Genomic DNA, 12,659 nt, shown 5'->3' with positions numbered 1-12,659 from the left:
TAAATAGCTTTAGAGAGGCTTCTGTTAGAACAGACTAGAGATACATGATGCTGTGCCTGATTTGAGATATTTTAGTATTCACTTGGTAATTTTTTAAAATAGGAAATTATAATCTAAGGGAAAATATACTTTCAAGTAACTTGATAATTTAAATTTAAAACCAAAATCCCTGAGTTCAAAGCCAGCCTGGTCTACCAAGTGAGTCCAGGACAGCCAGGCTATACAGAGAAAACCTCTCTTGAAAACAAGCAGAGGAAAAGTCCAAAAAACAAAATCCCAGGGCTTGGAGATAGGACTCAGCAGTTAAGAAAACCTGCTGCTCTTGCAGAGGATGATGTTCAGTCCACAAGAAGTGGCCCTCACAGCTGCCTGTAACTGCAGCTACAGGGGATCTGATTCCTGATTCTGCCCTCCTTGGGCACACACATGATGCAGATACACATGCAGGCAAAACACCCACACATGAAAAAATAAGTACATAAAAATCTAAAACTTTAGTCATCGATTCATAGCATTGCAAACACACACACACACACACACACACACACACACACACACACACACACACACACACACACACCCCTATCTCATTACATTGTCTCACTGTACAACAATGAGTAACCCAATTGAACAATGTAACTAATTGTTTTCAAGTCAGATCAAATCTTCCTTTCCCCAAAGAGTTGGGATATAAACTTGCCTCTTTATGACATAGATACCTAAGCATAAAGCCCAATTGCTTGTAGCAACTGACCATATAACACAAAATGTAACAATATTCACATGCCCACAGGGAGGCAGTGACATTACATAGGAAAGTCGCGGCATTCCCCATTAGAAGTAAGCAGTGTTTCATTGCAGCTAACAACATCCGCCTTTCAGTGTTCAGCAGAAACCATGTAGTGACAATTGTGGGGTTTTTAAAAACCCAGTTATGTCATGTGAATATGTTTCTATTTTAATCCCAGCTGTGGGGGTAAGAGGCTGCTTCACACAGGTGACTATGATTTGCCTCATGCTCTAGCAGGGCGTGGTTCTGCCAGCTGCTGATAGTGTCTGCCAGTCATTGGAATTCTGGGAACTTTTGAGAAGCCAGAGCCCCAAGAGAGGCAGCTGCTGCTCCTCTGCTTCTTGTGCTGTCCTGGTCGCTGCTGGGTGCAGGTTGTTGCAGTTCACAGCAGTGTGTCGCATAACCGTGCACAAAGGACTAGAGGAAACAACTGAATGTCCTCATGGCGAAGGTCAAAGCTGCCCAGGAGCCTGAGGACCCTGGTCAGCAGGAAGTCGTCTAGAAGGTCTCTGCCTCTTCTCCCTTCTAACCGACTTTCTCCCCTCCCTGGTGTTGGGAGCTTGGAAGGGACTGGGGTGGAGCAGGGTGGTAAACATAAAATGCAATAAAGTAGCCAAACAGACACCTACAGCTAAATGTCTGATAATAAGGTAACAACCCCAAACAGCTGCACTGACTACAAAGGTTTGGCAGGAGTGGGAACATGGATCCACAGTAGAGACTTGCCGTCTACTGGCTAAGACCCTGGGATCAATCGATAACACAGCAGAATCGTCATCATCATCATCATCCTCTTCCTATCATCATCATCATCAGCATCATAAAATAAGAAAGAAATGAATAAGTGAAGGCCGAGTAGCTGGGAGAACTACATTTGTGTACGATACACATGTTAAAATAACTGAAACTCTTACGGCATGTTGGTTGCTGGTAGGTACAGATCACATGTAAAGAGTCTCAGGAGCTGACAGGGAAGAGCCTCCATGAGTCCGACTGCACTTGTGTGCCGCTGCTCTCTTTGAGGAGCTACTGCTTTCAAACACCAGCCCCTGAGTGAGGGAGCCGCACTCCACCACAGGCTCCTCTCTCAGGCAGTAGCTGCACAGGCTGCCCTGGGGTGTTCAGTGGGGCTGTTTCCTCATCGCCTGATTCCAGCTACAGATCAGCCCTCCTCTCCCCCCCCCCCTTTCTCTCTCCTGTCACCCTCACCACTTCTCTACTCAACCTTTTCCAAAGTCCATGCTTTCATCTGATGTGCTACAAATTTTACCCATTCACTCAATTACTATATATACTTAATGAACAGTTGCATCAGAAAATAGCCTTTTCAGTCCCTCCTGTACTGTGAATGTGTGGGACGCATCGGTGAGTGTGAGGAACTCTCAGGTGTGCCTGATTACCTTTTGCAGTCCCCAAATAAGAATTCCTATTTGGATTTGGTATTGTTGTCTAAATGAAACACATCACTAAAAATAGTTTCCATAAGGAAACAGTTAACTAAGTTCCACTTGCTTCACTGGGAATCTCTATATGGCAGGTGAAGTGGAGACGACAAACACAGGAAGGAGCCCAAGGTCAGTGTGACCCTGAGCTCGAGTGACTCAGAAACAAGTTCCTCCCACTTGAGTGTTTCACGATACAATGAAAATAATTCATCGATTACCTGAGTCAGAGTGACCTGTGGAAAATCAATGAAATTTTTGAACAAACGATCGATAATCCACCGGAGCTGGTGACAGAAAGGGGTGACACACGTGATCTCCTCCACGGCTGAGCTACTCTCCACCTTCAGTGCCTCCAACAGCTGATCCAGTTCGGCTTTTATGTCATTGTATAAGGAGGACTGTGCATACATATTGGCCAATGTTACTGCGGCTTCATGTTGTGTCTCTAAAAGCTCTTTAGGTTCATCAGCTTTGGGATAAAAGTGGATAAAGACAAAGAGCAGCAGACAATAAGTTAACAGACTTTTCTGTTGAATATCATGTTGAATTCATAAATAATACATAAATTATGTATTGATTTTCTTTGAGACAAGCTCTCATGTCACCTAGACTGACCTCACAGTCGCTTTGTAGCCAAGGGTGGCCTTAAACTTCTGGCCTCCTGTTTCTATGTTGCAAGTGCTGCGATCACAGGTGTGCACCTCCACACCCAGGTGTGCAGCATTAGGAACCAAGCTCATACAGGTGTGCACCTCCACACCCAGGTGTGCAGCGCTAGGAACCAAGCTCATACAGGTGTGCACCTCCACACCCAGGTGTGCAGCGCTAGGAACCAAGCTCATACAGGTGTACACCTCCACACCCAGGTGTGCAGCGCTAGGAACCAAGCTCATACAGGTGTGCACCTCCACACCCAGGTGTGCAGCCCTAGGAACCAAGCTCATACAGGTGTGCACCTCCACACCCAGGTGTGCAGAGCTAGGAACCAAGGTCATACAGGTGAGCACCTCCACACCCAGGTGTGCAGCGCTAGGAACCAAGCTCATACAGGTGTGCACCTCCACACCCAGGTGTGCAGCCCTAGGAACCAAGCTCATACAGGTGTGCACCTCCACACCCAGGTGTGCAGCCCTAGGAACCAAGCTCATACAGGTGTGCACCTCCACACCCAGGTGTGCAGAGCTAGGAACCAAGGTCATACAGGTGAGCACCTCCACACCCAGGTGTGCAGAGCTAGGAACCAAGCTCATACAGGTGTGCACCTCCACACCCAGGTGTGCAGAGCTAGAAACCAAGCTCATACAGGCGTGCACCTCCACACCCAGGTGTGCAGAGCTAGGAACCAAGCTCATACAGGCGTGCACCTCCACACCCAGGTGTGCAGTGCTAGGAACCAAGCTCATACAGGCGTGCACCTCCACACCCAGGTATGCAGTGCTAGGAACCAAGCTCATACAGGTGTGCACCTCCACACCCAGGTGTGCAGTGCTAGGAACCAAGTCATACAGGTGTGCACCTCCACACCCAGGTGTGTAGTGCTAGGACCAAACTCATACAGGTGTGCACCTCCACACCCAGGTGTACAGTGCTAGGAACCAAACTCATACACGTGTGCACCACCACACCCAGGTGTGCAGTGCTAGGAACCAACCTCAGGGCTTTGTGCTTGCTAGGCCAGCCTTCTCCTGGCTGAGCTACATCCGCAGTCCAACACATTTTGAAAACAATAAAATGACTACTAGGCAATTACTTCACTTATTAGCACACCATCCTTAACTGACCTGACTACTGTAATAATCTCATGGATACAGCAAACGGAATGGCCTTTTCCCTTCTGGATCTTGATTCTTAACAAAGGCTTTGTTCCCATATAAATCTAAACTTATTATTATAAAGGCAGGCTCCCTGATTTCTGCTACTTGTAAGTTTATATGCAAATGTATATCGTGACAAGTTTCTTTCTTTTAAAGCTGTAGTGTGCCACAATGTGTCACATAGTATACCCTTTTGGCTTCTGCTACACTGTCAATCCTGGATGCTCTCTGGATCCTCTCAGAGTTCTAGATGTTTCCCTGTGTCATGGAGAGCCTGCAGCTTTGGATCTGTAGGAGGGGCCTTTTCTCCTGCTCCAACAGCTGACAGATGGGGTAGAGGATGAGGTGGGCCAACTCAAAGCCCTGCATTCCCTACACCCACACCACCAGGGTGAGCTCTCCAGCTAGCTCTCCCCATGCTGCAGCCTGCAGGAGCCAGGGCCAGCTCTCCTGCTCTCATGCCCTTGCAACCAGCTCACCCACTCCCATGCCACCAAAGCCAGGTCACCTGTGGTGCCCAGGCAGGTGCAGGGCCCACTCTCCCAGGTGCTGCAGCAGGCAGGCGCAGACACAGCTCTGCTGCCCTCCTGACCTCAGAGCAGGTTACCTGCGCCCCCACCACCAAGGTCAGCTCTCAGGGCCAGGCCCTCCCCCATCAGTCACTAATTAAGAAAATGCCCACCATCCAGGCTTGTCTATAACTTGATCTTATGACTCGGTTTTCCTATCTGAGGTTCCCTCCTCTCAGACAACTTTAGCTTGTGTCAAGTTGACATAAAACTAGTCCACATACTCTGAAATGCCTGTACTGGGAAGGTGAGGTAGAAAAAGCCCACATTTAAGGCCAGGCTGGCGACATAAGCAAATCCTATCTAAAACAATAGGAAGAACAATATTACAGTGGCTGCATTTACTTTCTGACAGAAATCTCCCTTGTGACAATATCATATAAATGTTGTTTTATAAATTGAATAAAACCACCCCGCACTAACCAAGAGCAAAGTCTATTAGCTAATTATAGGACTAGGTTGCCTGGCCCCTCGCTCAATTTTCTTGAGGCCCAAAAGAGGGGGTACTATACCCTAAATCAGCAGGACACAATATCAAGAAGAAAGACATCCCGTTCCTTAGGTTGGGGTGGGTGGGTTTTGGTCAATTAGTGGAGCCATTTAGAGGAGTTGGTTAGAAGTTATCAGTAGTTTTGATTAGGGGGAAAGAAACAAGATACAGGAGTACAAAAACATAGCTTTGGGGATTTCTCTCCTTCCTTTTCTTTTCTTTTCTTTTCTCTTTTTATTTCTTATGTAAGGGAGAAGGGGTTGAGAAGAAAAAGGGCAGAATATGGGAATAATAGAGGAATAACAGGAGAAAAGGGTAGATTATTGAGTCTGCTCTTCAACTATAGAACTATAGTTAGCCCCAAAAATGTGTGATACATTGGTATAGAATTTTATATATTGATACAGAATTAAGGTAATTTTAATAGATTATATTATTATTAATTAATATATTATTATTAAAGTCATTTGTGATACCCATGTGTGTATTTGTTTCAACTCTTGTGTTAGTTACTGAACCTATGCAACTCATTTATAATTACAAGGTTATTTCCGGTTCTTTTAGAATCTGCTATTACAAACTGTTTAGGAAAGTTAACAAATGCAAGTTAATTGTTAGTCAACCAAACTCATGGTAATGTCAGATACTGGTCTTGTTTATTAGAGAAATACATATCCTTGGTTGAAGGTGTAGTAAGTGGCTAGAAGCAAGAAACACCTGTTTAGATTTTCAGTAGATAGATAGATTTGATATGATATTATTTTGCACTAGGTAGATGTGAATAGATAATAGATGGTCTTCAAAAACATCAGAGACCTACAGTATGTGGCGTTTAAAGATGTTTTTATTATTTTAAGGATTCCTTGACAATAAGACATGTCAGCTCCTGGTAGCACCCCCAGCCTACCTCAAAGAAGATGACAGACATCAAAGAACCTCCATTATGAGATGGCGTCAAATATGGCAAGCTAGTCACTGGGAAAATCAATACCCTATTTCCTCTGAGGAGAGAATGCTGTCCAAAGTGGACTGCCAAGCTCTGCCAAGACAGGGTAAGCAAGCTTCCTGCTTCACAAGTATGTCTGCAGGACATTCTGGGACAGATGGCTGAAGATGATGCTACAACAATTTAGAGGGAATTTGGGTGACTGTTCAGGCTGCCAACTGTTTGTCATTTCTGTGTGTTGGAAGCTGCTTGCCTGCACTTTCTACATACCTAGGTGATATTTTATTTCCTTCTCAAGTCTCAGATGGGGTTGAAAACAAGATAGTTATAGTCTTACAATTAAGCTTAGTTATTTAGGATCTAAGAAGATATATTTATATTTATGATACAAGTCATGATGGAAAATGATTTAGGTACAGAACTCTGAATTCACAAAGATAAGATAGATGTTAAAATAATTTCCCAAAGTTTCCAAATCCATATGGACTGAACATTATGAACATGAATCTTACATAATAGTTCTCATGACTGTTTCCTAATTGTTATTATTGTATGTTAGTTTATTATTGAAAGATAAAGAGCCTTTCATTGGATTAAAACAGGAATTATAGAAGGAATATCTTGTGTACTGTGTGGGTGTAAGCGCCTGTTAATAATACATCTGATGGCCTGTAGCTTAGACAGGAAATAGGAAGTGGAACATCTGGGAAGCAGAAGGCATCTAGGATAGTACAAGATTCAGCCACCAAGATGTGAAGATGACAGACACATGGTGCCTGAGTTCAGGTAACCAGCCACATGGCAGAATGTAGAACAGAAATAATGGAATATTCTACGTTGTGAGCTAGTCAGAGAAGAGCCTAGCTACATGGCCTAGGTATTTGAAAATATATTTGAGTCTCATGAGTCCTTATTCTGGGAGCTTAGGAACAAGAAGGAAAACCCACTCACAACATAGGACACAGAATTAACAGAAAAAGGTTATATTCCAATGAACCACATTGTTGTGCTTTCATATAATCAATTATGCAAAAATATGTGACTGTATAAGACTCACATACCTCCATGGCCGTCTTCTTCTGTATCTAACATAGCAGATACACCTCCATTAATGATGTCCAGGAAGGAGTCTACAGGGTTGTTCCAAGAATCATATTTGTAACCTACAAAGAATGCAGCCCAAGAACTGAAACTTGAGGAACCTTTTTCAGATAGTGGGGGAGGAGAAGACAAACTCTAGCTTCTTCCTCTTCCTGCTCTTCCCCTCACTAAGTTATTTTTTATATACACACACACACACACACATATATATATATGCAGACTCACACAGTATTTCAGCAATCTGTCTCCTATTTCATGAGTATAGAATGTAAGTTTATACACACGTGAATATATGTATGTTTATATATACTATATATGTAAACTCTTCCTGTGAAACAATCATTTGAACTTTACTTAAATTTTGGTGTACTCCACAAAATCACAGATGTTTATACATTTTTAAATGACAAAGATTAGTCAAACACCACTAAAGACAAAAACAAGTAAACATATATTTTTAAATCTACATTGGAATCAAAGAGAATACTACATAACTATATCCATATTTCAAAAAACATGAAAGTGGCTTATGAACATTAAAAGAAATTTCATCATTCAATTTGACTCTGAAAAAAGCAGGCAGATCAAACGTTTGATTTCACAGAGGTCAACTTAAGTCTCTGTTGCTCCCAAGCACAGCCTGAACCCGAGATGCAAAGTTACTGCTAAGTTAGGTGACATCTCTGCAACTCCTCAGCCTCAGAACACACAGTAGGGAAAAACTCAAGGCCATTTGCTATGTGAGCAAGAACTGAGGCTCTCCAAAGCAGCTCACAGGACGGATAACTAGGCCTGACGTCACCGTGTCAACTAAGAGGGTCACCACGGCCATGCAGAACAAGAACTGCATTAAGAATACTAGAACACAGGCATCCAGACCGAACAGGAGAAAGAAACCAGACCTGAACAGCAAGCCAGTACTCTTAAGATAACAAAAATCCTGTCACCAAAGTAACCAAAGCATTTAAACTGGAGAAAGCCACACACAGTGAGTGTTCACAAGGGTCAAACAACATCCCTGAGGGTCCCTGTTCTCATCTGAGACCCGTGAATGAAGGAGCTGTCCCAGAAAAGCCAACCATACCTGCAGCTTTGAAGTGCTCCAACGCATCCTGCGCAGGCCCGTGAAACATGACTTTTCTTGAGCCCACTAAGGTGAGGCTATCAAAGGATCTGAAGATAAAGTATGAAGGCCGATTGATGGAGAAGATGATTGTCCATCCCTTCTTAGACAGCCTAAGTTCAAAGAGGGAAACATCACAAGTCACTAGATATCAAAACCTTGACATTGACCAGATATTTTATTCATGAAGTTGTACTCTTTGTTCACATTTCTATTTGAACTTTCCTAATAAACATCTCATGTCACTTTATTATGCCCCTGACACAGAAGCCAAGCTCCAGGATCCTATTTAAAGAATAGGACTTCTTCTTTTAATCTTTTTCTTCTTTCTTTCTTTTCTTCTTTATTAAGTTTATATCCTGGTCATAGCCCCATCCCTTCTTTCCTCCCAGTCCCACCCTCCTTCCCTCCCTCCCTCTCCCCTACACTCCTCCCCTAATCCTCAGAAAAGGGGAGCTCCACTTCCCATCCACACCAGCTCATCAAATCATATCAGGACTGAGTGTGTTCTCTTCCGTGGCCTGGCAAGGCAGTCCCACCATGGGGAGGAGATCAAAAAGCCAACAACAAAGTCCATGTCAGAGACAGCCCCCTCCCCCTTACTAGGGGACCCACATGAGGCCTGAGCTGCCCATGAGGTAAATCTGTGCAGGGGGCCTAGGTCCATCCAGGCATGGTTCCTGGTGGGTGCTCCAGTCTCAGCAAGCGCCTCTGAGCCTTGGTGAGTTGGCTCTGCTGGTCCTGTGGACCTCCTGTCACCTGTGGAGCTCCTGTCACCTGTGGAGCTCCTGTCACCTGTGGAGCTCCTGTCACCTGTGGACCTCCTGTCACCTGTGGACCTCCTGTCACCTGTGGACCTCCTGTCACCTGTGGACCTCCTGTCACCTGTGGACCTCCTGTCACCTGTGGACTTCCTGTCACCTTCAGGTCCTTTTCTCCTTCCGTCCACATTTCCACAAGGCTCCCTACACTTTGCCCAGGGTTTGCCTGTGAGTCTCAGCATCTGTTTCCAAGTGCTGCTGGGTGGAGCCTCCCAGAGGACAACTCTGACAGGCTCCCTTCTGCAAGCAAAGCAGAGCATCCTTCATAGAGTCAGGGGTGGGCTCTCTCCCAGGGGGTGAGTCAGGCATTGGTTGGATATTCCCTCAATCTCTGCTCTATCTGCTCTGTCTTTCTCTCTGCACATCTTTGTAGATGGGCTAAATTTGGGTCAAAATTTTTGTGGGTGAATGGTGTCCTCTCCATCTACTAGGAGTCCTGTCTAGTTAAAGGGGGTCCTTTGCAGGCTGTATGTCCCCTTCTTCTCAGAGTCTCTGTTAGGGTCCCCCTCATATCCTTCTAGGAGTTTGTCCTGACTTAGGTCTCCAGCTTGTCACAGAGATGCCCCACCTCCAGGAGAGGCCTCAGCAGGCCTTCTGTCCTTCTGCCCTAAGTCTGAAGGTCATACAGAGTGTCACCATCTAAGGAGAGAGAGGACCAGTGGCACACCGTGTAAAATACAAACGTCTCTTCAACTATGTGAGCTCACTGCTACACAGTGAGTGTGTGCCTGCATGTGTTTGAGAAAGGGAGGAAGTAGGGAGATGTTGGAAGGACCCTTCTGTTTGAGGCTGCAGCCCTCCAGGGCCAGACAGCCACTCTGAGCTTGGTGCTAGGTGCAGGGCTCCCTCTCCCCAGCAGGGCCTCCTGCTCTCTGCCTGACTCCACCTGGACAGTGTCATTAGACATAGATGCTCATAAGCACATTTGATATATGGCCCTTGACACAGCTCCCTGCTAGCTCTCCCGTCCCTGTGGCTATAGGATAATTAGGTGCTGTGTTCCTGTTTATATGATAGGAGTGTGCTGCCTAGGTAAAACCAGCATCCTTAAAGTGCCTGGTTCCAAAAAATTATGAGCACTTATCCTGGAAGCCCCACCCACTCCCCAGGGGCTACATAGCTTTTGTTCTCCCTGACTAAGGTTGAACTGTGTCCTGAAGTGGTTCCCAGGGTGTTTTATTCCTGTCATGCTCATGGCCTTCCAGGCCCTGTATCTTGTCTCCTGATCCTCCTGCCTCAGTGGGCCGGTCCCTGTCAGGTCCCATGGAGGGTAGAACCACAGGGTGAAGAGGAAACAGAAGAGGAGTGAAGTAGATTAAAAAAAGAAGAAGAAGAAGAAGAAGAAGAAGAAGAAGAAGAAGAAGAAGAAGAAGAAGAAGAAAAAGAAGAAGAAGAAGAAGAAGAAGAAGAAGAAGAAGAAGAAGAAGAAGAAGTACAGGGGAAAAAGAAATAACTGGTGTGGAAGTAAACAATTAGAGAGGTCATAGGAGGAGGAATTATGCCCAGGAAAAACCCTTCTGCTATAAGCTGGGGCATTAGGTGGCTGGTAGTGGATAATGGGTAGAGACTGAAACCAGAGAGCTGAGGGCCCTCACAGCAAGGCCTAGGAGCAGAGGTCCCTCACAGCAACGCCTAGGAGCAGAGGTCCCTCACAGCAAGGCCTAGGAGCTGAGGTCCCTCACAGCAAGGCCTAGGAGCTGAGGGCCCTCACAGCAAGGCCTAAGAGCAGAGGTCCCGCACAGCAAGGCCTAGGAGCAGAGTTCCCTCACAGCAAGGCCTAAGAGCAGAGGTCCCTCACAGCAAGGCCTAAGAGCAGAGGTCCCTCACAGCAAGGCCTAAGAGCAGAGGGCCCTCAGAGCAAGGCCTAAGAGCAGAGGTCCCTCACAGCAAGGACTAGGAGCAGAGGTTCCTCACAGCAAGGCCTAGGAGCAGAGGTCCCTCACAGCAAGGCCTAGGAGCTGAGGTCCCTCACAGCAAGGCCTAGGAGCAGAGGGCCCTCACAGCAAGGCCTAGGAGCAGAGGTCCCTCACAGCAAGGCCTAGGAGCAGAGTGCCCTCACAGCAAGGCGTAGGAGCTGAGGTCCCTCACAGCAAGGCCTAGGTGCAGAGGGCCCTCACAGCAAGGCCTAGGAGCAGAGGGCCCTCACAGCAAGGCCTAGGAGCTGAGGTTCCTCACAGCAAGGCCTAGGAGCAGAGGGCCCTCACAGCAAGGCCTAGGAGCAGAGGTCCCTCACAGCAAGGCCTAGGAGCAGAGTTCCCTCACAGCAAGGCCTAAGAGCAGAGGTCCCTCACAGCAAGGCCTAGGAGCAGAGTTCCCTCACAGCAAGGCCTAAGAGCAGAGGTCCCTCACAGCAAGGCCTAGGAGCTGAGGTCCCTCACAGCAAGGCCTAGGAGCAGAGGTCCCACACAGCAAGGCCTAGGAGCAGAGGGCCCTCACAGCAAGGCCTAGGAGCAGAGGTCCCACACAGCAAGGCCTAGGAGCTGAGGTCCCTCACAGCAAGGCCTAGGAGCAGAGGGCCCTCACAGCAAGGCCTAGGAGCTGAGGGCCCTCACAGCAAGGCCTAGGAGCAGAGGGCCCTCACAGCAAGGCCTAGGAGCAGAGGGCCCTCACAGCAAGGCCTAGGAGCAGAGGGCCCTCACAGCAAGGCCTAGGAGCAGAGGGCCCTCACAGCAAGGCCTAGGAGCAGAGGGCCCTCACAGCAAGGCCTAGGAGCAGAGGTCCCGCACAGCAAGGCCTAGGAGCAGAGGGCCCTCACAGCAAGGCCTAGGAGCAGAGGTCCCTCACAGCAAGGCCTAAGAGCAGAGGTCCCTCACAGCAAGGCCTAGGAGCAGAGTTCCCTCACAGCAAGGCCTAAGAGCAGAGGTCCCTCACAGCAAGGCCTAGGAGCTGAGGTCCCTCACAGCAAGGCCTAGGAGCAGAGGTCCCACACAGCAAGGCCTAGGAGCAGAGGGCCCTCACAGCAAGGCCTAGGAGCAGAGGGCCCTCACAGCAAGGCCTAGGAGCTGAGGTCCCTCACAGCAAGGCCTAGGAGCAGAGGGCCCTCACAGCAAGGCCTAGGAGCTGAGGGCCCTCACAGCAAGGCCTAGGAGCAGAGGGCCCTCACAGCAAGGCCTAGGAGCAGAGGTCCCTCACAGCAAGGCCTAGGAGCAGAGGGCCCTCACAGCAAGGCCTAGGAGCAGAGGGCCCTCACAGCAAGGCCTAGGAGCAGAGGGCCCTCACAGCAAGGCCTAGGAGCAGAGGGCCCTCACAGCAAGGCCTAGGAGCAGAGGTCCCTCACAGCAAGGCCTAGGAGCAGAGGTCCCTCACAGCAAGGCCTAGGAGCTGAGGGCCCTCACAGCAAGGCCTAGGAGCAGAGGTCCTGCACAGCAAGGCCTAGGAGCTGAGGGCCCTCACAGCAAGGCCTAGGAGCAGCTGTTAGTGTCTCTTTTCCCACAGCTTCAGTTTGGAATCCTGATGCCTAACAACACAGAAAAGGGTGATTTTCTTTTTACAGGAAGGTAATGTTTTATTTTAAAAATAATATTTAAAGATATTTATTTACTGTACCTTACATGTATGGG

This window comes from Acomys minous, assembly GCF_964271855.1.
Source record: "Acomys minous genome assembly, chromosome: 15".
Taxonomy (NCBI): domain Eukaryota; kingdom Metazoa; phylum Chordata; class Mammalia; order Rodentia; family Muridae; genus Acomys; species Acomys minous.
Note: the sequence above shows the minus strand (reverse complement) of the source record.